The sequence below is a fragment of the Mustela erminea genome, chromosome 7 (assembly GCF_009829155.1).
Source record: "Mustela erminea isolate mMusErm1 chromosome 7, mMusErm1.Pri, whole genome shotgun sequence".
NCBI lineage: Eukaryota > Metazoa > Chordata > Mammalia > Carnivora > Mustelidae > Mustela > Mustela erminea.
The window spans coordinates 16,378,015-16,399,784 of record NC_045620.1 but is presented as its reverse complement, the minus strand read 5'-3'; the positions used below and the strand labels follow the sequence as shown (position 1 = coordinate 16,399,784).

At 45.7% G+C, this 21,770-nt stretch overlaps 1 long non-coding RNA gene across 2 annotated transcripts in view; it reads right to left on the bottom strand.

The window, feature by feature from the left end:
• Positions 1-902: 902 nt before the first annotated feature.
• The window catches only part of LOC116594943, a 35,616-nt gene continuing 14,748 nt past the window's right edge, over positions 903-21,770 (bottom strand). For both annotated transcript variants that reach the window (XR_004287469.1, XR_004287470.1), the window contains 3 exons: positions 5,645-5,763; positions 2,912-3,098; positions 903-982 (listed from right to left, as the gene is read on the bottom strand). This is a non-coding gene — a long non-coding RNA (uncharacterized LOC116594943). The remainder of the gene's footprint in view (positions 983-2,911; positions 3,099-5,644; positions 5,764-21,770) is intronic.

Sequence of the window (21,770 nt, the reverse complement as noted above, 5' to 3'; positions counted from 1 at the left end):
GGGTCTGTCGTTGTGCACATCGGGTCCTCTGAGAAGCAGATGGCAGGACAGGAGGAACGAGGAAGAGCCTTGCTGGGGGAAACGCCACGTAGGACAGAGGGAGGTGGGGAGCCGGAGGAGACAGGAGAGCCTTCGGAGCCACAGACAGGTGTCCCACTTGTGAAAAGAGAGGGGGAAGGAGCATCGTGAGGGATGACTCTCAGATCCCAACGCTGCTCCGAGAAAGCCTCAAGCAGACCAGTGGCGAGTTTCCAAGGTGGCCTGGGTCAAGGACCCCACTGTGTTCTGTCACTGGCTGGGAACAGCCTTGGGAAAGCATGACCCAGCATGACTGCCATGGTGGATCCAAAGATGCTCTAGCTTACGGCTGTCAATCAGCCTTTTCTCCCCCATCGGAAGTTCTCCTGAAGGGGAGACTGACCAACCCCACCTCCACGGCCGCCACTAGAGTTGTTCCTCTAGAAGTTACCTGGCCATACCCTTGGCCTGATTTTCTGTGGTATCTCTGTGTTTTCATTACGGATCTGCAGAAATTCTTCACATGTTTGGTATAGCAGAGCTTGGTTGAATATGCTACAAGTATTCCCTCCTATTCTTTGTTTGAAATTGACTTTGTGTTTCACCATATAGAAGGCTTCAAGTTTAAAAAAAATTGAATAGAAAAATCTGTTAATTTTTTCCATTAATGCACCTGTGTCTTACTTAAGAATGCTGTTTTTAATTTTTTAAGATTTTATTTGAGAGTGAGCGAGCAGGAGCTAGGGGAGGGGCAGAGAGAGAGGGAGAGCAGACTCCCCACAGAGCAGGGAGCCCAACACTGGGCTTGATCCCAGGACCCTGGGTCATGACCTGAGCCAAAGGCAGACACTTAACTGACTAAGCCACCCAGGCACTCCTAGAATGCTGTCTTCTTTTAGTAGAAAGAGAAAATGAGAGGAGGGTGCCATCACTTTATCTCATACTTTTTCTGGCTCCACGGTACCTAAGGGACATAAATTTAGTATAAATGATTATATTATGCACTGACCAGGCCTTGGTTGAGTTTGCTTGTCACAACTTCTAGTTTTTTTCTTTTACCACCTAACTATTAGAGAATATATTTCTACATTACAAAATGTTTTGGAATCAATGGGCAGGCTCTATTTATTCAAGTCAAAGTCCACTTCTGAACGAAAATCGCTGCAACCAAAGACATGGGCAAAACTCCGCATTCGAGAGAAGAAAGTGACGCTGCTTCCATGGTGGGTTGGGCCTCATGATGTGGGAGACCGCAGCGAGGAGCAAGGTATGGGAAGGGAGAAGAGGAGCCTGTGCTCAGAGTGCCCTCCTTCTACCCTCAGCGAGTTGGAGAGCCAGTTCTGAGGATGATGACCCATTCCGCACATGCCTTGATTATTCTATCCAGCCTCCTTTTGGTTTTCTCCCTAGGAGCTCTCATAAGCTCTATCTGTTACATTTCTGGCCTGGAAGCAGGGGTTTCCTGACTCTTTCATGGCTCCTGGATGGTCAGGTAATTGTGGGACATCTGCTGACCACTATCTCACTTGGAGAGGGATTTGGGGAGAAAGGGTCCACTTTATAAAACCACAGGAAGGAGGACCTTCCACTGCGCCACACTTACCTATTCTCTCTTATCTTCCAGTATCACTGTCCTCCTTCCAAGAGCCTGGAAGGAGACAGCCCAGCATGCCCTGGATGCTCTCTACCACACCCATACTCCCTTGGCTTCTCCCAAGGCTCCAGCACTCCCCCAAGACCACAGCAATTAGCCCCAGACAATTATCAGTGATCCGGGACTGTCTTGATCTCACATTTTTATGTCAGGATGAATTTGGATTCTGAAGTTGATCTTATTGTGAGGGTTTTATGAGGGAAAGATTAAATCGTCCTCTGATGTGTGCTTCATTAGGCCCCCAAATCCTGAAGAGTCATTAAAGCACCTTCTCATTGAAATGCTCTCAGTCTCAGCCTGATGGATATCTGCAGGAATAACCTCTCCATTATTTGGGAACTAAACTGGGTGGGAAGCTCTGCCAGATGTGATTTTGCAGCAGTACTTTGTGTCTGGCTCCTTTGTGGCTTGTGACCCTTCAAATCCATGAGTGTAACAACATCAGAGCCTGAGCCTGTTCTGTTTTTCCCAGGAAAAAAAACATTCCTGCCCTTCCTCTAAAGGGTCATGTTTGCCCTGAGTTGGCTTCACTCTCACCATGAACCCCCAGCTGCAGGTCTAGTCTGAGGCAGGTAGGGCTTAGTCCATGGTCATGGCACAGCCTGAGACCAGGATCAGGGCTCAGTCTAGAAATAGTTTCATGCTCAGTCTGGGACCAGAATCAAGGCTCAGTGTAGGACTAGAGTCAGGGCTCAGTCTTAGATGAGGATCAGTGCTCAGTCCATTACCAGAATCAAAGCTAAGTCTGCAATCAGGGTCAGAGCTGTGTCTGGGTCCAGGATCAGGATCCAGTCTGCAGCCAAGATCAGGGTTCAGTCTGTTGCCAGGGTCAGGGCTGAGTCTATGACCTGATTAATAGCCCAGTCTGTGGCCAAGGGCTCACTGACTGACCCTGGCCTGGCATCAACCCCATCTCAGCTCAGCCAGCATTCAAGGATTTGACACTTATCTGTGTACTCACTCTCAGTCTCAAATATTTAGCCAGACCTACTCCCGGTCAGGCTGTGCCAACAGCCACCGAGAAATTCAAGCTACCTCCAGTGAGAGAAAGCAAACAGGGGTGTCTGCAGGTGACGATCTGTATCAGAGGCAACGTGGGGAAAAGCTGAGGCAGCACTATAATGGGTCTGGAATGGTAGCAGAAAAAGCCAATGTGACACCAGGACCTCAGCCTCAGAAGTCCAAGGCAAAGGCAAAGAGATCCTGCATTATTTCCAACCCCTTCCCAGAAAAACTTACCACTCATTCATCTTTCCGATTTCAGCAGCAGAAAGAGCCAGAATCTTTACGGAAGGGTCCATGCTGATGCCAAGTCTCTTTCTGATCATAGCTAAGAGGGGAGATGTTCTGCTTGGGATGAAGTAACCAGACTTGCTGGGTGGCCTTGCGTGAATCCGTCTTCCTCTCTGGGCTTCAGGACACTCCTCTGCAAGAGGAGGAGTTGGAGTGGCTTGTCTACCATGGCCCCTCAGTTCAGCCAGATGGGGAGAGACTGGGAAGGAAGAGCACTGGAAAGGTCCTAGGCAAGACAGTGAGCTTGGCAGGTCTAAGGACCCGGACTGAGCTTAGTGTGACTGGACACAGTATAGAGAAGACAGACCAGGGATGAAGGCAGAAAGAGAGATAGCGACTAAGCCCACAGGGCCTGGGTACAATGGAAGAGGGTCTGGTTTTTATCCTACAAGCAACGAGGAGCCTGCAGGGTTTTAGAGAGGAGAGTGAGCACCGCAGGGCTGCATGTTAGAGTCCTAGCTCTGGGTGCTTGCTGTGGGAAGGAGGGATCAGAGGGGACAAAGGTGGAGACAGACAGGGAGGAGACCCTGCAGTGGTCCGGACAAGAGATGCTGGAGGCCTGGGCTAGGGAGGGGGCAGAGGAAGTGGTGGCAGAGGGGACACTTACAAGAGTATTCAGTGGGCAAAATCCACAAGACTTGATGGCAAGCAGATATGGGGCTGAGGGAGGGCTCAAGGGAAAAGGGTGAATTCCAAGGCTCTGGCTTATGTGAAGGATGGAGAGTAGTGAAACCCATTGACATGGGAAGATTGGAAGAGCAGGGTTAGTGCAGGAAAATGATATTGAATAGCAATCTAGAATTGTTGAGTTCAAGATGCTCATGGGACTTCTAAGTGGAAGCATCTAAGAATGAATGAAGGACATAGGCCAGGAGTTCAGGTGAGCAACCTGGGCTGAAGACAGGAATTTGGGAGGTGTGAGCCCTTACCCAGAGATAACGTATAGGGAGAGAAGAGAAGGGGACCCGGGTAGAGTCTTGGGATACCCCAACATTTAAGGAACCAGCAGAGGGAGAGAAGTCAGCAAAGAACCCTGAGAAGGCAGAAGAGGAGGTAGGGAAAACAAACTTGAAGAGGCAATGTATGTCTTGGAAGCTAGAGAGAGAATGAAATTGAATATGGACAAGAGGCAGGATGTGAGAACTCAAAGGATACAGTGACCACAGAGGCAATCAGTGACTCTTCGGAGAAAGTGATTTCTGGAGCCCTTCTAGGGACAGAAGCCAAACCAATATAGTAGAAGGACTGAGTAAGTGGACGTGGAGATTGGAAGTGCAGACAACTCTTTAGAAAGGTTTTCTCTGGAGGGGATGAGGTAGGATCATAGCTGGGGGAAGGCGCGGAATTTAAGGCAGAGAGGCGTGTTCTAAGCACAAAGGGACTTATGTGTGTATATGCTGGTGGGAAGGACCCACGGGAGGAGGAAATTAAAGGTACAGGAAAGAGAGCTGCTGGGGGAAAGAATGGGTCATTGAATGGCATTTACCATCTTACAAGTAACTTCCTATCCACTTCTGATATTTAATTCTGTCAACCTGCCTGTGGCATCACATAACCATGCTCACTTCCTCACAGCACTTCCCACTGTCAGTAAATTATTTTAATTATTCTTTGGCTGTTTATTGACTCTTTCCAACAGATCTCAGCTCCTAGACTTTCCAGTCCCCGTCACTTCTTTCTTACCTTGCTTGATTTTTCATCATGCCCTTGACACTGCCTGATATTATATTACTTGTTTGTTACCGGTTTGGGTAACAAACCTACCTTCCCCACCAAAAATGTAAACTCCAGGGAAGGTGGGACTAAGCCTGCCTTGTCTCCATTACACCCCAGTACCTAGCACAGTCCCAGATCATAGCGGGTACATAATCAATGCATGGGATGAACGACTGAATGAATGAATGAACCAATGATCTAAGAAAGGGGTCTGAGAACTACAAAGTACTGTTCAAAGTGAAGGACAGGGAGAAGAGCCTGATACCAACAGACCTCTTCCATCTACCACATCCACAGTTCCATCTGAACTTCATAGCAACTTTTTGAGGTAGGAATGATTGGCCCCTTTTCAGAAATAAAGAAGCTGGGCTCCAAAGAGATTTTAAACACTGTCTGAAATCACACGGCTAATCTGTGCTGGCACCAGAATTGAAGGCCAGAATGCTGGGTTTGGTTTATTTGCTTTTCTGGAAATCCTGAGCTCATTTTCTGGCCCCCTAGCCACAGCCTCTGGGGATGATCACAGATCCCTCCCTCCACCTGCCCTCTGGACTGCAGGCCTGGGAGTGGGGGCTGATCCAGCCCCATGTGTGCTCCAGAACCAGACCCCTGCCTGTAGCCATGCAGAAGGAGGGGAGCCCTCCACAGAGGGGTAGCTGGGGCTGAGTGCAAGGACAGTCAGAAGAGAGATTTGAGAGAGAATCTGGGCAGGACCCGATGGGCGTACGGATGAGGCGGCAAGAAAGAACAAGATACCCAACCTGGACTCCCAGGCTTCAGGCTCGGGGTGTAGGTGGCAGTGCTGAGATCCGGAGAAGGCTGAGATCCAAAGAAAGAGGAGCAAGTATGGGAAGGGAGGTGGTGAGAAGGGCACAGTCAGGCCTGTGGACATCCAGGTGATGGTGTCCAGTGTAAAGCTCAAGTCCAAGTTGAGAATGATCATGGAGCCATCATGGTAGATACCTTCATGGAGGCAACATGGTGAAAGGGAGGGCCCAGGGTGGCTGGAAGGTCTGTGAGCATGCTCAGAAGAGGGAGCAGTTGGTAAAGCAGGAGGAGAGTGTCCCTCCTGAACTATGTAGCTGTGGAGACAAAAGACAAGACAAATGAGCTTTGCTATGTGTTCGCGCAACAGAATATTTTGCAGCCTCCCTGGATAAACAAGCTGTCATCTACCACCAAACCCTCTATCAGCTGAAGCAGCTCAGGGAAAAGATAACACTGCAGGTTTGGATACTCCCAGCTGCTGTGCCTAATTACTACACAAGCAAACAAACCCCGAGATTTGGAGGCCAAGAGGGGCTTGCCTGTAGGGAGGAGGGACATTTCCCCACTCCCGGGGGACGATTGGAAGACAAGCACAGACATTTATTGAGCACCTACTGTGTGCCAGATACTTGGCAATGTCATCTTACTTAATACAGTATAAAAGGCATCATTCCCATTTTGCAGATGGGGAAACAGAGGCTCAGAGAGACCTGGCAATGCACCTAAGTTAAGAGTTTCACCCCGGCGTCTTCCCATTGCACTTCACAGCCTCCCTGGAGAAGGTCCAGGTCTGTTCCCTCCCACTCTCCCCAGTCTTCCAGAGTCAAGTCCAAATGCCCTGCTCCTGATTTCACAGCTCGTTTACTATTCTTTTCAAAAGATGTCTGTTTGCAAGAAGTAAAACTGTTGGATTCAGCAGCAGAGCAACAGGTATAAAGGAAACTGCCATGAAGAGCACGGACTTCAGCTCCCAGCACTACTGTATATTCACAGCGGATTTCTAAAACATCATTTGACATAGATGGTAATTCCAAGGGAACCCATTTGCCTCTTTCCTCCTGCCCTGCCCTGGGCACATACGTCCAAGGTCAAACCAGGAAGAGGAAAGGAGTCTAGGGAGCTGCAGAAGAACCAGACTGCCCCTCAAGGAGACGTCAGCAGTCTTCTTCTGACTCAGGAGACAGACCAGCTCTCCCTTCTGACCTGAGATGGGAAAATGAGACTCAGAGAGGAGCAGTGAACAGAGTGTGAGAGAATTAGATCCCAAACCCCACCGTGATCTTCCCAAGACAACCTGCAGCTTCATAAGAAGCCAAGAAATCCATTTACAAGGAAGTTTTATATATGTATTACTAGTAAGATTTAAATTAATTTCTTTACTTCAGAAAAGGATCCCAACATGTATCCTCCAATGCAAATGTGAAAAGACCACATTTCTATAAAAAAGAGAATGAATATCCGAAGAGCAACCAGAAAGTTCCTAGCACTGTCTGTCATCATTAATTTGCAGACTCTACACCAAACTCCAACCATACTGGTCTTTTTTTTCCCCCCCAGTCCCTTGAGATGCCCAGCCTTGTTCCTATTTCAGGGCCTTTTTGGTTGTTATTCTCTCTGCCTGGAACACACATCTCTAAGCTTATATAGCTAACAATCTTGTTGCTGGGATCTCAACTCAAATGTCACCTCTTCTGAGAAGCCTTCCTTGACTACCCTACCTCAGACAACCACAGTCACTTTCTACACCAGTGGATCCCAAACTTGAGCATGCATCAAATTCACCTGGAGGGCTTGAAACACACATTGCTGTGCCCCAGTCCCCACAGCTGCTAATTCAATGGGTTTGAGTGGGTCCTGAGAATTTATAGTTCTCCCAAGTTTTCAGGGTGTGTTAATGCTATTAGTCCAGGAGCAATACTTCGAGAGCCACTGTTCTATAACATCACTCTGTCTTGTGGTCTTCATAGTGTTTATCATAGTCTGAAATTATCTTGGTAATCTCTTCAGTTACTTTACTATGGCCCTTCATGATTGGATACACCTGAGAGGCAGGTATCTGTCTGTGTGGTTTATTACAGTACGTCCAGTACCTAGAGCAAAGCCAAGTACATGGTAGATGCTCAATGAATATTTGTTGAATAAACAAGTTAGTGGATGGGTGGATGGATGGATGGACAGACTGACGGACGGATGATGGATGATATATGGATGAGGGATGGATAGATGGACGGATGATGGGTGATGTATGATTATGGATGGAAGGGTGATGGATGATGGATGGATGGATGGATGGATAGATAAGATGGGTGAATGGATGCTCACTTCAGCCTCTGCATTCCTGCTTCAGTACACACCATCTTTGTTCTACACCAAGTCGATCCACAGGTAAAACCAATCCCATTCTCGATTTCCAAGATCCCACTGATAAACGCAAGAATATGAAACAGTTTGCCAAAGATGTTGGAAGGCCATGGCCAGAAGGCACATATTACAAAACAGCAAACAACTGAAACTCCATTTAGGCATAGCTGATTTTAAAGGTCACTGCAGTTACCCTATCATACCTAATGGACCAAATGGAAGCCATCTTGAAGGTTTCTCTCTCCTACACCCTCCCCTCCTTGGCCTCCTCCTCCTCCTCCTGCTTGCTCTTTCCCTCCTCAAAAGATCTAAAAAAATAATCTTTCTCATTTTCCCATGTAGAGCAGTTTAACCATGATTTTGGCATTGCTTAAGGATCCCAAGCAGACCAATACACCGCCCCTGTCTTTAAACATTCCTGCATCTTTGAGACTCCTTCCTCTCCTCTAAGACTCATACGATCCCTCACCTCACATCACCTGACCATGCATGTCTGTCTCTTTGGCTAGTCAAGAGATTCAGATTAAGGATCCAAGTTCAAATTTAGTCTCTTCTCTGACAAGCTTTAATTTCATGATGCACTCAGGAAAAACACCAAATGTTGAATATCACGTGTAGCCAATGCCATCATAATATTCACCCCCAAAAGCCTTGCAAACTGTACAGCATCCGATGAATACTACCCATTATTACTCTCCCTAGTTTGTAACTCCTTTGAAAGGGAGACTCATAACTTACTTGTGTTTTCATCCATCCCTCCAATGCCTTACACACTGAAAATACTTTATAAATGCCTTAAGAGTTAAATAGCCTCTCGATGTCACACTAACAAGCATTTAAAGAGGGAGCAAAACACCTCCTTTTAAAACCTTCTTCTCCCTCCCATGGTGATCTATACTCTGATTTTATTTTCTCTGTTCTGAAAGCTCCACCTTAACCCACATGCAGAAATTAATCTGTTTACAGAGAGGTGAGTGCCTCCTGATGGCCCAGCCCAGATAACCAATCAGTGAAGTGTGAGAACACCTTGGTGAAAAATTAAGATCTTGAAACATTGTTTTTGATGCATTCAGCAAACTAATCCAGTGCCTCTCCGTTCAGAATTTGGTTTTGGCTGCTCTTCTGAAATTATTATCCCTAATTATTCAGAGTTTCCAGATGGGGGCTTCCTCTCACAATCCTGGTCACCCACATCCCTGCAAATCCTCCCTTTCCCACCATGGGCAGGAGCCATCACTGACCAGAACACTTTCACATCTAGGCTCAAATACTGCCTTGGGATTACTTCATTTTTATTTTTACTTTTTATTATTTTTAGGGATTTTTTTTTTTTAAGGGATTCCTTAATTTTAAGAGACACTGAGGTGCCTCGCCAAGGAGCTGCCACAATCTGCAAGGCCCTAAAGGATGGACCATTTGCCTGCTGGGGGAAGAAGCAAGCAGTACTAGGCCAATTCCCACCCAGGAATAGACCCCAGACAACATGAAGGCCTGGACCAGCTGAGTGACGCTATGTCTAGAAACATCACCTCTGAGTCTCCCGGGCTCACAGCCATCGCTCAGAAGGGCACTACAGCTGTGCTTTGCTGGTTTGTTGCCAGAGTGTCCAGAATAATCAGAGGGTTTAGGAGCACCCCCGGGAGACTCTAACAAAAGTCATGAAAATGGCAAAAACTACCTTCTCTTGTCCAGCAGTAGCATCAGCAAAAAATGTGCAACTCCTTAAGAAATTTTCGGGGTCCCTATGAGACTAAATGTCTCTGGGAATGCTCTGTGCTGTCTCATGCTTTCTATAACTGGATTTCCTCTATAGAATTTAAATCTTTAACAGAAATACAGAGAAACTGTAACATTATAGGGGTCCATCGCAACCTTAGAGTGAGTCAGCTTCCCACTCTCAGGAAATGCCTTGATGCCCATGCCTGTTCTCCAGCCCCCATACATGTGTGGGGCTTGGAGAGCCTTCATTTTGACAGTGAGCCTCACTCGGATTCTGAATCTTATCATACGATCCTTGGGGAAAGCAGGACCATATTCTCTGAATTGTCCTCTAGGTTTCCCTACTTCTAGATGATGTAAACATCCAGCTAAGAGGTTGGACACATATGCCTCAAATGATGGGGGACTGACCCACTTCCCCTTTCCTTCAGCAGCAGACACGCACCAAGAGAATAGACACTCTCTGTCCCAGGTCTCCCAGGGCAGGAGAGAAGTTGATGGCGGAGCTGCGAACTCAGTGATCTTTGCCTACCTTGTGAAGTTCAGTGCCACTGTCAACTGTTCACACAGTGAGCAAGAAAAGCCACTCTCAGAAGTACAATTTGCTTTAAGTACCTCGTGGTCTTTAGTTACCCCAGAAGGAATAGAATCGACCCTACACTGTTGAGATATATCATATTGAGAATCTCTAGAGAATGGAAAATGCAACTCTGACTGACAATTTGGGACAAGTATTGCTGCCTGAAGTTTTTTCTGTCCTCCTCAAGGAGCATCACAAAATCCATTTGACTGGGTTTAATTTAGCGTATGTGGAAGCAGATCTGGCCAATTCCCCAGCTCTATACTTCTCATGCCCTTGGTAGAGAGCCTACAGCGTCCTTAATGAGCTCTGAGTAGGAATCTGGTCCTGCACCCAGCAGAGAGCCATTCTCTCAGAAGGCTGAGGAGTTCCCAAGACATTCTGCCAACACTTCCCCTCAAGGTACTGTTTCAGTCAGACCAGGGAATTGATGTAAGAAACAACCCCAGTGTTGGTGACATCAGGATACAAGACAAGTCATTTGGGAGTTGTGGAAATTTCTCCTCTGAGTAGTCATTCAGAGACCCAGGATCCTTCCCATTTGTGGCTCCACTCTCTCCTCAGTGCTTAGAGCTCTCTCCATTTATCCAGTGGATAGTAAAAGAGAGAGAATGTTGAAAATTGCACAGGAAATTTTTATGAAGCATGCTGGGAACTGGTCCTATATAACTTCTGCCAACAATCCATTGGTCAGAACTCAGTCATATGATCTGGTCTAATTTCAAGGGAGTCTGGGAAATGTAGTCAATCTCCATACCCAGGAAGTAAAGCAATGCTACTGACCCCCAGCTTATGTTGTCATGGAGAAGGGTCAGCTTCTTCTGAGCTGTGAGCTCCTCAAAAGCAGGATCTATATTTGCCTCTTGGACTCATGAACTCCACACTCTTGTAGGCATTTGAGTCTGTAATCTCTGTCTTGTTGTGTTTTCAAGTCTTCAATCACTTATTCCCTCAGTCAGTTAGTCAATCGGTCAGTCGGTCAATCAGCAGATGTTTGCTGACTCCTTGTTCTGAGCCAGGATAGTGAGGATGAAAACAAGAGACACCTCTATCCTCAGAGAGCTCATAGTCTGAGGCAAATACAGAAACACATCACTGCAAATGTACGATGTTCTGTGGATCCCAGATTTGTTAAGTTTGTGCAGATAACCATCAGTGTTTACACGCATCCCCTTGGCATTCACCATTCCTGTACAAGGTGGTGGCTTCCCTATGTGCAAGCTAGAAGTGCTGGGAATAAATGTCCCCAGAAACAGCTTTCAACCAACAACTAGCGAAAGTAGCCAACATTAGCAGATAAACACCCCACCTCTCTAACCCCTCAGGTGGGATAACCATGCTGAATGTTCTAAACTGACAACCAGAAGTTCCCAGCGGCCAATGGCAGTAACCAGCTCAGGAAGGCAGTAAGGCAGCCTATCCATTCCCTTCCCTGTCCCACTGGCTTCCTCCCAGAAAAACTACTTGCATGCACACCCTTTTCTACGTGTGGGGGACAATCTAAGACATACCAGTAAACAAATGGGGCAGACAGACTTACAGGCCTTCAGAGTCTATTAACCTGAAATAGAAATTTAAATGGAAATTTAAATTAAAATGGAAATTGACTGCTAATTTGCCTGGAATGGACCAAGGGTATGTCCAAACAATTCACTAGTTTTTCTTTTAAAATAATCATAGGGGCGCCTGGGTGGCTCAGTGGGTTGGGCATCTGCCTTCAACTCGTGTCATGATCCCAGGAGACCTGGAATCAAGGCCTGCATCGGGCTCCCTGCTCAGCGGGGAGTCTGCTTCCCCCTCTCCCTCTGTCACTCCCCCTGCTTGTGTTCTCTCTCCTTTCTCAAGTAAATAAATAAAAACCATAAAAATCAGGCTTAAATGAATGAAATATAATAATACTAAACATATTAATATAAAATAATTAAGAGAATCAAGAACACACTGCCTGAGCCAAGGGCAGAGTTTGTGAGTCCCAGCTGCAGGAACTACCGAGGTTGTGTCCTTGTGGCCTCCCTGCACATTAAATCAACTCATTCAGTCCCTTGTACACAGGCCCCACAGCTGCACTGAACTTCCCTTCAACTCACTCTTCAGCTTTCTCTTCTTGAAAGAAGAAAGGCCTGTGAAAATCACGCAGCAGATGAGACCTCCAGAATCTTCTGGATATAAAATTCACATTATTTCATCAGCTCCTCCAGACTGGCCTTTGAGGAAGGCCAGTATCATCTACCTCCCCTGTGGAGCAAAAGGGGTTCAAGGGAGTCAGGGGACCTGTCCCTAATCACGTGACCCAAATCCACGTGACTGGAAACCCCCACTACCACCTTCTCTTCAGCCTGTGTGTGTGTGTGTGTGTGTGTGTTCCTGCATCTACAGACTGGGATGAGAGTGTTAAGACCCAACCTCCAGTCCTAGAGAAGGAGTCACAGCAGGAATGGTCATTCAGCCTGCAGGTTGCTGCTTCCCTTTGGTCTGGAAGCTTCCCAGAGAGAAATCAAGGCAGAGTAGGCAGTGGGATAGCAGGACCAGAATTTGGAGCAGAAGAAACAAAGAGAAATCTTTTTTTTTTTTTTTTTTTTTTTTCAATCATGAGCAAAGGCTCAGGGAGCTGGGAATACCCAGGGGCAATTTAAAGGGGGTGTTTTTTTAAAGAACCTGATAGAAGCTTGTGCTAATAGTTTGCACAGACAGCAAAAACAAAATCTCTTTATGCAATCTCATTATATGGTCACAGATAGGTGAGGCCAAAAATACAGGCCCCTACCTTTTTGGGCGACAAAGGGACTAACTGGCAACACACATAAAGGGCCAGCACGGGGCCTGGCTGGTTCTCAAGAATGGCTCAATAAATGTTTCACACTCCTCATGCCTTTCCCAGTTCTAGCTAATTAGAAGGTCCCCAGCCTGATTTTTCACTGCTAATGTTTGCCTTCCAGGATCCCATACTGCCTGCTTCTATCAAGAAGCTAAACCAATATTTCCAACCCATCAACACTTAAACACGAGGCCAATTTGTCCAATACACTGTCTATTTATTTTCCAGGCTGCAATCTTTATGATGCATATTCCTGAGGCAGTTAATTTGCTCTTGAATACATCTCTTTGTGTATTGGTTACCCATTTCATTAGCTGCGATATGGAGACTGGCTGGGACATGTGGGGGATTTTTCACTGAGTGAAAGAAGGTTTTTAATAAGCCCCATCATCGCTGGCTTTATGGTGCCATTTGATGAGCAACAAATGTATTCATTTGGCAGCTGCATTCCTTAATCAGGTATTCACTGGGTAACAGCATATATAAATATGGAGAAACACAGAATTTAGGGAGCTGAGTGCAGTCATTTTCCACAGGGATTGGAGCATTGTCTGTATTCACCATCAGTTTGCAGGCAAGAGCCTCTCCTGGCCGTGCATGGAATTCTGTCTACCAGCACGCCCTGCCCAGATCGAATTCACTGCCACCTATCAAGGGCGCTCACTCTCCGAGGGGCCGGATCTTCCAGAAGACTTGTCCCCTCTCCCACATCAAATAAGTCCCCAGCATTTGGGCTTCTTTGACCAATGGTACTAAACCCTTCCTGTGGTTCCCACTTTACTTGTGCTCAAAATGCCTCTTGGGATGCCTGGGTGGCTCAGTCGGTCAAGCAGCTGCCTTCAGCTCAGGTCATGATCCCAGGATCTCGGCACCAAGCCTAGGGGTGGGGGTTGGGGGGGAGTGCTCATCAGGGAGTCTTCTACTCTCTCCCCCTCTGCCCCTCTCCCCTCACTTGTGCTCTCGCTCTCTCTCAAATAAATAAATAAAATCTTTTTTTAAATGTCTCCAGATTTAAAAGTTTCCAAAGTGGGTTAGTTCTTTTTTTAAACAGCTTTACTGAAGTATAATTGACAAATTAAAACTGTATATATTTAAGGTGCACAACTTGATGTGCCGATACACATATACATTGTGGAACAACCCCACATTCAGCTAATTACATACACATCACTTCAGAGGGTTACCATTTTCTTCTCTTTGGTGTGTGGTGAGACCACTTAAGACCTACTTAACAAATTTCAAGTACACAATATAGTGTTGCCATAGTACTGCACATTAGATCTCCAGAACCCGCATGACTGAAACTTTGTATCCTTTGACCAACATCTCCCCATTTCCTCCTTTCCCCACCCTTGGCAACTAGCATTCTATTTTTTACTTCTAAGAATTTGGCTATTTTATATTCCACATATAAATGAGATCATACAATATTTCTTTCTCTGTCTTGTGTATTTCACTTAGCATAATATCCTCCAGGTTCATCCATGTTGTCAAAAATGGCAGGATTTCCTTCCTTTAAAAAAAAAAAATCTTGGGCGCCTGGGTGGCTCAGTGGGTTAAGCCGCTGCCTTCGGCTCAGGTCATGATCTCAGGGTCCTGGGATCGAGTCCCGCATCGGGCTCTCTGCTCAGCAGGGAGCCTGCTTCCTCCTCTCTCTCTGCCTGCCTCTCTGCCTACTTGCGTTCTCTGTCAAATAAATAAATAAAATCTTTAAAAAAAAAATCTTAAATCTTTTTTTAATTAACATATAACGTATTATTTGTTTCAGGGGTACAGGTCTGTGATTCATCAGTCTTACACAATTCAGAGCACTCACCATAGCACATACCCTCCCCAATGTCCACCACCCAGTCACCCTATCCCTCCCACCCCCCTCCCCTCCAGCAAGCCTCAGTTTGTTTCCTGAGAGTAAGAGTCTCTTACGGTTTGTCTCCCTCTCTGGTTTCATCTTGTTTCATTTTTCCCTCCCTTCCCCATGATCCTCTGTCTTGTTTCTCAAATTCCTCGTATCAGTGAGATCATATGATAATTGTCTTTTTCTGATTGACTTATTTCACTCAGCATAATACCCTCTAGTTCTATCCATGTTGCTGCAAATGGAAAGATTTCAGTTTTTGTGATGATCTCCTTCCTTTTTAAGGCTGAAAACATAAATATATATGTATATCTATATACATATGTATGCATACATACACACACACTTTTGGTATATACAAATGGAGAGAGAGAGAGAGAGAAAAGAGATCTCACAGCTTCTTTATCCATTCAGCCTCTGGCAGATATTAGCCTGTTTTCATATCTTGGCTACTGTGAATAATAATACAATAAATCTGGGAGTACAGTTACCTCTTCGAGATCTTGATTTCAATTCCTTTGGATATATACCCAGAAGTGGGATTACTGGATCATATGCTGGTTCTACTTATATTTACAAAAAAAATTTTTTTTGAGGAACCTCCCTGTTTTTCAAGGTGGCTTCATCAATTTTCATTCCCACCAAGAGTATACATACAAGGGTTCCCTTCTTTCCGCATCCTTATCAACACTTCTTGTTTCTTATCTTTTTTATAGTAGCCATGCTAACAGGCATGAGGTGTGTTTCTAGGAATTTCCTTTACTTTCCTTGGGCCTGAGACAAAGGCCACTGGGTCACTCAGGAGGCTGAAGATGAGAAGAATGTGTATGTGTTGGGTGCCCCATTGATAAGGAAAGATAAGAGGCCCAGCTAGACTGTCGGGTTAGGACAACAACCCCCATCTGTGTGCTGTGTGTGTGGCACCTAGAACAGGGTCTGGCACTTAACATAAGTTAAGGAAAGGATTAATCAATTAAGGGACTGTTCTGTGTCGTTACTTCCAGACTGTAAGTGAAATCTCCCAGATATGCCAACCCAAGATGGCTTAGCAACCAGCAGACTTCCCTCCCCCTATTCAGGCCAACAGCAGCCTGAGACAACACCTTCACTCTGTGATCCCTGAGGGGAAAAGAGGGGTAAAGAAAGGCGAATGGAAAAGCCAAACGGAGCAGATGGAAGAAACCTACCTAAGCTGCTGGCAGCCAATGAATAAGGAAAACCAATCTCAGTTTGGAAAGGGGAATGTTTGTAAGGACTTGGCCAGGATTATAATGAAAGGAGGAATTGCATTAAATGTTGTGGAAATAATACAGATTTTTTTTCCTAGTATCTCGAACTGCCTGAACCTCTCATTACAGCCACGGGGTCAAAACAGGCTCCAGATCAGGGACAGGAAGGCTAGGATCTCTAACACATAGGTAGCTAGGAGGCCCAAGATGAGGCTAAGGGCTACAATAGGCTCAGCTGTGGATAGACTTGTGAAGAAACCGGAGAACCTGCACTCTACGTAGAAGCCAGAGAGCAGACAACAGGAGGGAAGCTGTCACAACAGCACTGGGATTTTAGTGCGTGGTCCTTGCTTAAAAAAGCAGGAAGGTAGGAATCAGGAAGTATCTATGTGGAGTGATAGACTAACAGCTCATCTCTTCCAAGGAAACTTCCCTGACATCCTCTCCAGAAACGAGTGCCCCTCACCAGCCTCCACAAGCCCTACACTTAGCTCTTCCTCACAACTGACAGCTTTCCTGGCCGCCTCAACCACTGAGATCTCCTTATGGGCAGGAACTACATCTCAAGGGATGTACAAAATAAAAGTAAAAAGGGAAGAGCCTGCCATTCAGGTTTTCTGTTTGGGGAAGGAAAAAAAAAATCACTCTGGAACCAAAGGACCAACTAGAGACCCGCTGCTCAAAGTCATGCTATTCCGAAGCCCAGCAGCACAGGCATTACCTGGACCTGTTACAAGGCAGCATCTCGGGCTCTGCCCAGACCTCCTGAATCAGAGTCTGTGCAAGAACAAGATCCCCTGATGACTTAGATCCCATTATAATTGAAAAGCAATGGGCTAAAGAGCTGAAACTTGGGTCTTTGGGACTCTAAACTCATACCTCTCTGAAGTCCCACATTTCCATGTTGCTTTGAAAGTCATACTGATATATGATATATATTGTCTGGCATCATTTCTCTTTGTGCTCCCCCTGAATTGATGTGAACAAGGGAGGAAGAAAGTATTGTGAAGGAAAAGGGAAGTCATTAACAGGGTGCCCACTCCAAGCCCATCACAATGTTGGCAGCTGCCATGTGCATTCTCTTATTATATCACCAAAGCAAGCACAGAAGTCAAAAGAATCATGGGTATCATTTTCCTGATGGAGTGAAATTGAGAATGGTTGAGCAACTTTACCAAGTTCACACAATTTGGACTTGTTTTGCTGCAAGAAGCAGACACCTCATGTTAACTCAAGCAAAGAGGAGTTATTATAAAGAGAGTGGATTACCCAGCATGCTAGGATAGGAAACACACCAAAACTAAATCTTATGGACAACAGTTCAGAGCGAGAGTATCTGTCTTTGTTTCTTGGAAACCCATCTTGCCCTTGAGATGGGGATTTTTGTGCAAGTGACTTGTTGAGGTGGCCCTCAGGAGAAAAAGAGAGAAGGAAGCAGGACAAGGAAGAATAAAGAAGAAAGCTAAGCAAGGATGTCATCTTAGGTGGAGACCAGCTTCAGCCTAATCTCTGAGGGAGCTCAACAGCATGAATGGAAACACAAAGTTGGTTCCCTCTTGAGTAAAGGAACCTGGCTTTTTTGACCCCATGTAAGTCAGTCATTGGCAGCTGGTGGCTGGGGGTGGAGAACTAACCAACATGGCTATTAGGTCAAGGGTTTCTCTGGAGGGGGAAAAATTAGGAGGTATTAGCAACCAACACTCACAGGAACTTGAGGGTATGGGGTGCCTGCCCAATGTAAAGAAGCACCAACTTTGCGTGTGTGTGTGTGTGTGTGTGTGTGTGTGCATGCGCACATGTGTGCGTACTTCCCTGTCTTGGGGACAACCTCGACTCTAGTATAAGGTTCTCTTTGCCCTATTCCATTCTCTCTGGCTCTGAAAGCATTCCTCCATTTGCCTACAAGTGCCCTCCACTGCCTTCTAACTCTGGTGTGTATATGACCTAAAAGGACCATTCCAGACCAAAAATGCCTTTTGACCAAAGGTTTCAGGTCCCATCCTCACTGCTCAAGCCTCTTAGCCAAATGTCTGAGAATGCAATATGACCAGCCATCCAAGTCATGGGTCCCAGCCGACAGACGGGGCACCCTTAAGTCACATGTCCACCCCAGCCCAATCAGCGGAGGCCTGGAATGACATAACCAAATGTGATCAAGAAAACTGGGGGATGAGTGAATCTGTTCTTCTCAGAAAAGTTACAGATGAAACAGGCAGCAATGGAAATTTCTACAACCTATTAGCTGGGATCCAAGTTCACATTTCTCAAGTTTGTAGTCCTGCCACGTTACTTCCTTTTCACAGTGTAGCTATTCAGAACACAGCTCCACCCAGTTTCAAATCCAAGCTCTACCACATGCTCATCATGAAATCTCGGCAAGTTATGTAACTTCTCTGGGCCTCTGTTTCCTCATCTAGGAGGTAATAATAGGTTGTTAGGAGGATTAAATGAGTTAATATTTGTAAAATGCCCAGAGTAATTCTGGCACTTCATGAGTGTACCAGTAGTGGTTGTTAAATAAATGGGTATAATAAATGAATTTTTCAAACTCTTACAAGGAGGGAGAAGGAGCTGAACAGGAGTGGCCCCGTAGGGGAGAAGCTGGCCAGCGCTGCAGAGACTGTTGTCACATTGAGGTGTCTAGGATGGAGCCCTAGGAGACAGACAGGAATGTCACCATCGTGGCTCAGACAAGAAAGACCTCGCTGTCCCCTTTCCAGGACATCAGTGCCATGGCAACTGGAGATGGCCTGGGGCAGGATGACTTGTCAAAGCTCACAAAGATCCTGGCGATAATAATGACCAATATTTCCAGCGTCCTACTGTAGATGCTAGAGGTGCGTGCTCCAGACTGAGTCTGTCCTTCCCTCCAAAACTCGTATGCCAAAGTCCTAAGCCCCAACTACCTTAGAATATGACCTTATTTGGAAATAGTGTCTTCACAGAAGTAATCCAGGTGAGATGCAGTCTTTCAGCTGGGTCTCAACCCAGTAGGACCGGTGTTCTTCTAAGAAGGGGACATCTGAACACAGAGGCACAGAGGGAAGACAATCAGAAGAGCCACAGCGAGAAGGCGGCATCCCCACACCAAGGGAGAAAGACCTGGAATAGATTCTCCCTCACAGATTCAGAAGAAACCAATCCTGCTGACACCTTGATCTCAGGCTTCCAGCCCTCAGAGCTGTGAGACACGCTGATATTTAAATCACCCAAGTTGTGGTCCTTTCTTAGGCGCCCCAGCAAACTAATCCAGAGTCTTCGTCTGCACTAAACACAGGCTAGGCACTTCCTCAGCCTCAGCTCAGTTAATCCTCTTATCCATTCTGTGAAGGAGAGGTTGTACTGTCCCACTTCCCAGGTGAGGAAACCAAAGCATGGGGCTCCAATCACCAGTTCATAAAAGGCAAACTCCTATCAGCCAGAACAACGCCGGGCACACAGGAGGCTCTCCCTGGGTTTTGTGGAGTCTTGTGACATGGTCATTAAACCAAAGGCCAAGCTGACAACTAATCCAACAAAGCTTTGAGGAGGAGTCAGGACTGTCCCCACTCTTGGGAAAATCAGCTATGAAGCCAGACCCCAGGGAGAAGCAGGTCTTGCCTAAACCCCTCACGTCACAGGCTCCAGGAAGCAGGAAGGCCATGAAGCCTCCTAGCGCTTCCTACTTCCTGGTTCCTGCCCCATCCTCCACTCTTTGCTGAACACTCCCTTTTTTGCCCATCCCCGTGCAAAAGCCCTTGCTTTCTGAGAACCAGAGAATGCTCTTCCTTATCCCCCTGAAGGAGAAAGACATGTTGGAGGCTGCCTGTATTCCTGGCAGAAAGCTGCCTGCATCACACTAAAATAAACTCACTGACAACCCACTCTGGGCTTTCCTACATGGGTCACAGAATAGACGACGCCATCCCTTTGCCTGAGAAATGAGAAATCCATCAACAAAAAAGGCCCAGCAGAGGAAAGTCAGAGAAGAAAGGAGAGGTGGCTGCAGACACAAAACACACGCTGCTTTGTCTCCTAAATTACTTCTTTTAAGGTATACATGGGGAGTTCTTCTGATTATGGGGGGGAAAGTTAATTCGTAGAAAATTGGGAGATACAATAAAAGCACAAAGAAGAAAATTTAAATCATCTACAATCCCAGCTCTTGAAGATAACCACTGTTTACGTAGAGGGAGAAAGGAATTGTTTGTATGAGTACACTGATCCTGTTTTGTTTCCTGCTTTCTCATTTTCTATGTTGTAAAAATGTTTTCTGTGCTGAGTCAAAAGGTGCAATGTGTTCTCCAATATCCACTCTGCCATTCTCCTTTTATGAATGGAATCCTCCAAGCTTTTTTTAAGTTTTATTTTCACTTAAGTAATCTCACATCCAACATGGGGCTTAAACTCATGACCCCAAGAGATCAAGAGTCGCATGTTCCTCCAACTAAGCCAGCCAGGCACTCCCTTTTTTTTTTTTTTTTTTTTTTGTCCTCCAAACTTTTTAATGATTATCAGTATTTGTTTTAAGTTTTTATTTATTTACTTGACACACAGAGAGAGAGAGAGCACATGCAGGGGGGGCAGCAGGCAGATGGAGAAGCAGGTTCCCTGTTGAGCAGAGAGCCCAACATAAGGCTCAAACCCAGGACCTGGGATCATGACCTGAGCCAAAGGCAGATCCTTAACAGACTAAGCTACACAGGTGCCCCTGACTGTCAATAATTTTTTTATTTTTATTTTTTAAAATTTTAAAAATATTTATTTATTTGAGAGAGAGAGAGAGCATGAGAGGGGAGAAAGAGGGAGAAGCAGACTCCCCATGGAGCTGGGAGTCCAATGCGGGACCCAATCCCAGGACTCCAGGATCATGACCCGAGCCGAATGCAGTTGTTCAACCAACTGAGCCACCCAGGCGCCCAAGTCAGTAATTTTTTTAAACTACATTTCCCAGACTCCCTTGCAGCTAGAGGTAGCCATGTTACTGAGTTCTAGCCAATGGAAGGGATGCATATACTATTCCCAAATGTAGCACAGAAAGGGACATGCCCTCCATTGCTCTCTTTTGTCACTTTGACCTACTTCTCAGAGAATAAGGGTGACGTGTGGACTGCCTTGGACCATATCTAGATAGGGCAGAACAACAAGATAGAGGAAGGCTGGGTCTCTTACTGGCCTCACAGAGCAGAGCCACTGCAAAACCTGGACTAATCATCTCCAGACCACTACATGAAAGAGAAACTTCCATCTTATTTAATGCACTGTTAATTTGGGTGTGAATCTATATGCTAGCACATGTCTCTAGATCTTCCTCCACAGTATAGTTTAAATGGCTGCATGTTTTTCTACCATAGGAATGTTCAGCATCAAAATTTATTGAATTAAAACAAAAGTTACTGAATTGAACTAATTATAAATTGTTGGGTCATTTGTGTTGCTTTCCAACTTTTCTTTGTATTAAATACCACTGCAATAAATATCCTTGTACAAAATATCCTTTGGGCATATTACTGATTATTTCTTAGGACATGATGATAGAGGCAGAACTCCTAAGTTAAATAATAAAAACTTTTAAAAAAAATTTTTTTCTTTCAAGATTATTATGTATTTGTTGTAGGAAGATAACTTGATTGAACTTCTACCTGAACTTCCTCTTATACAAATCTTTATTTACACAGATCTGCAAGATTCACCCCATAGCTACTTTTAATTTTATCGCCCTCTCCCTCCAGTATATATAGGAAGGAGTACAAGCTCTGGAGTCAGGTTTCCTGGGTTCATGT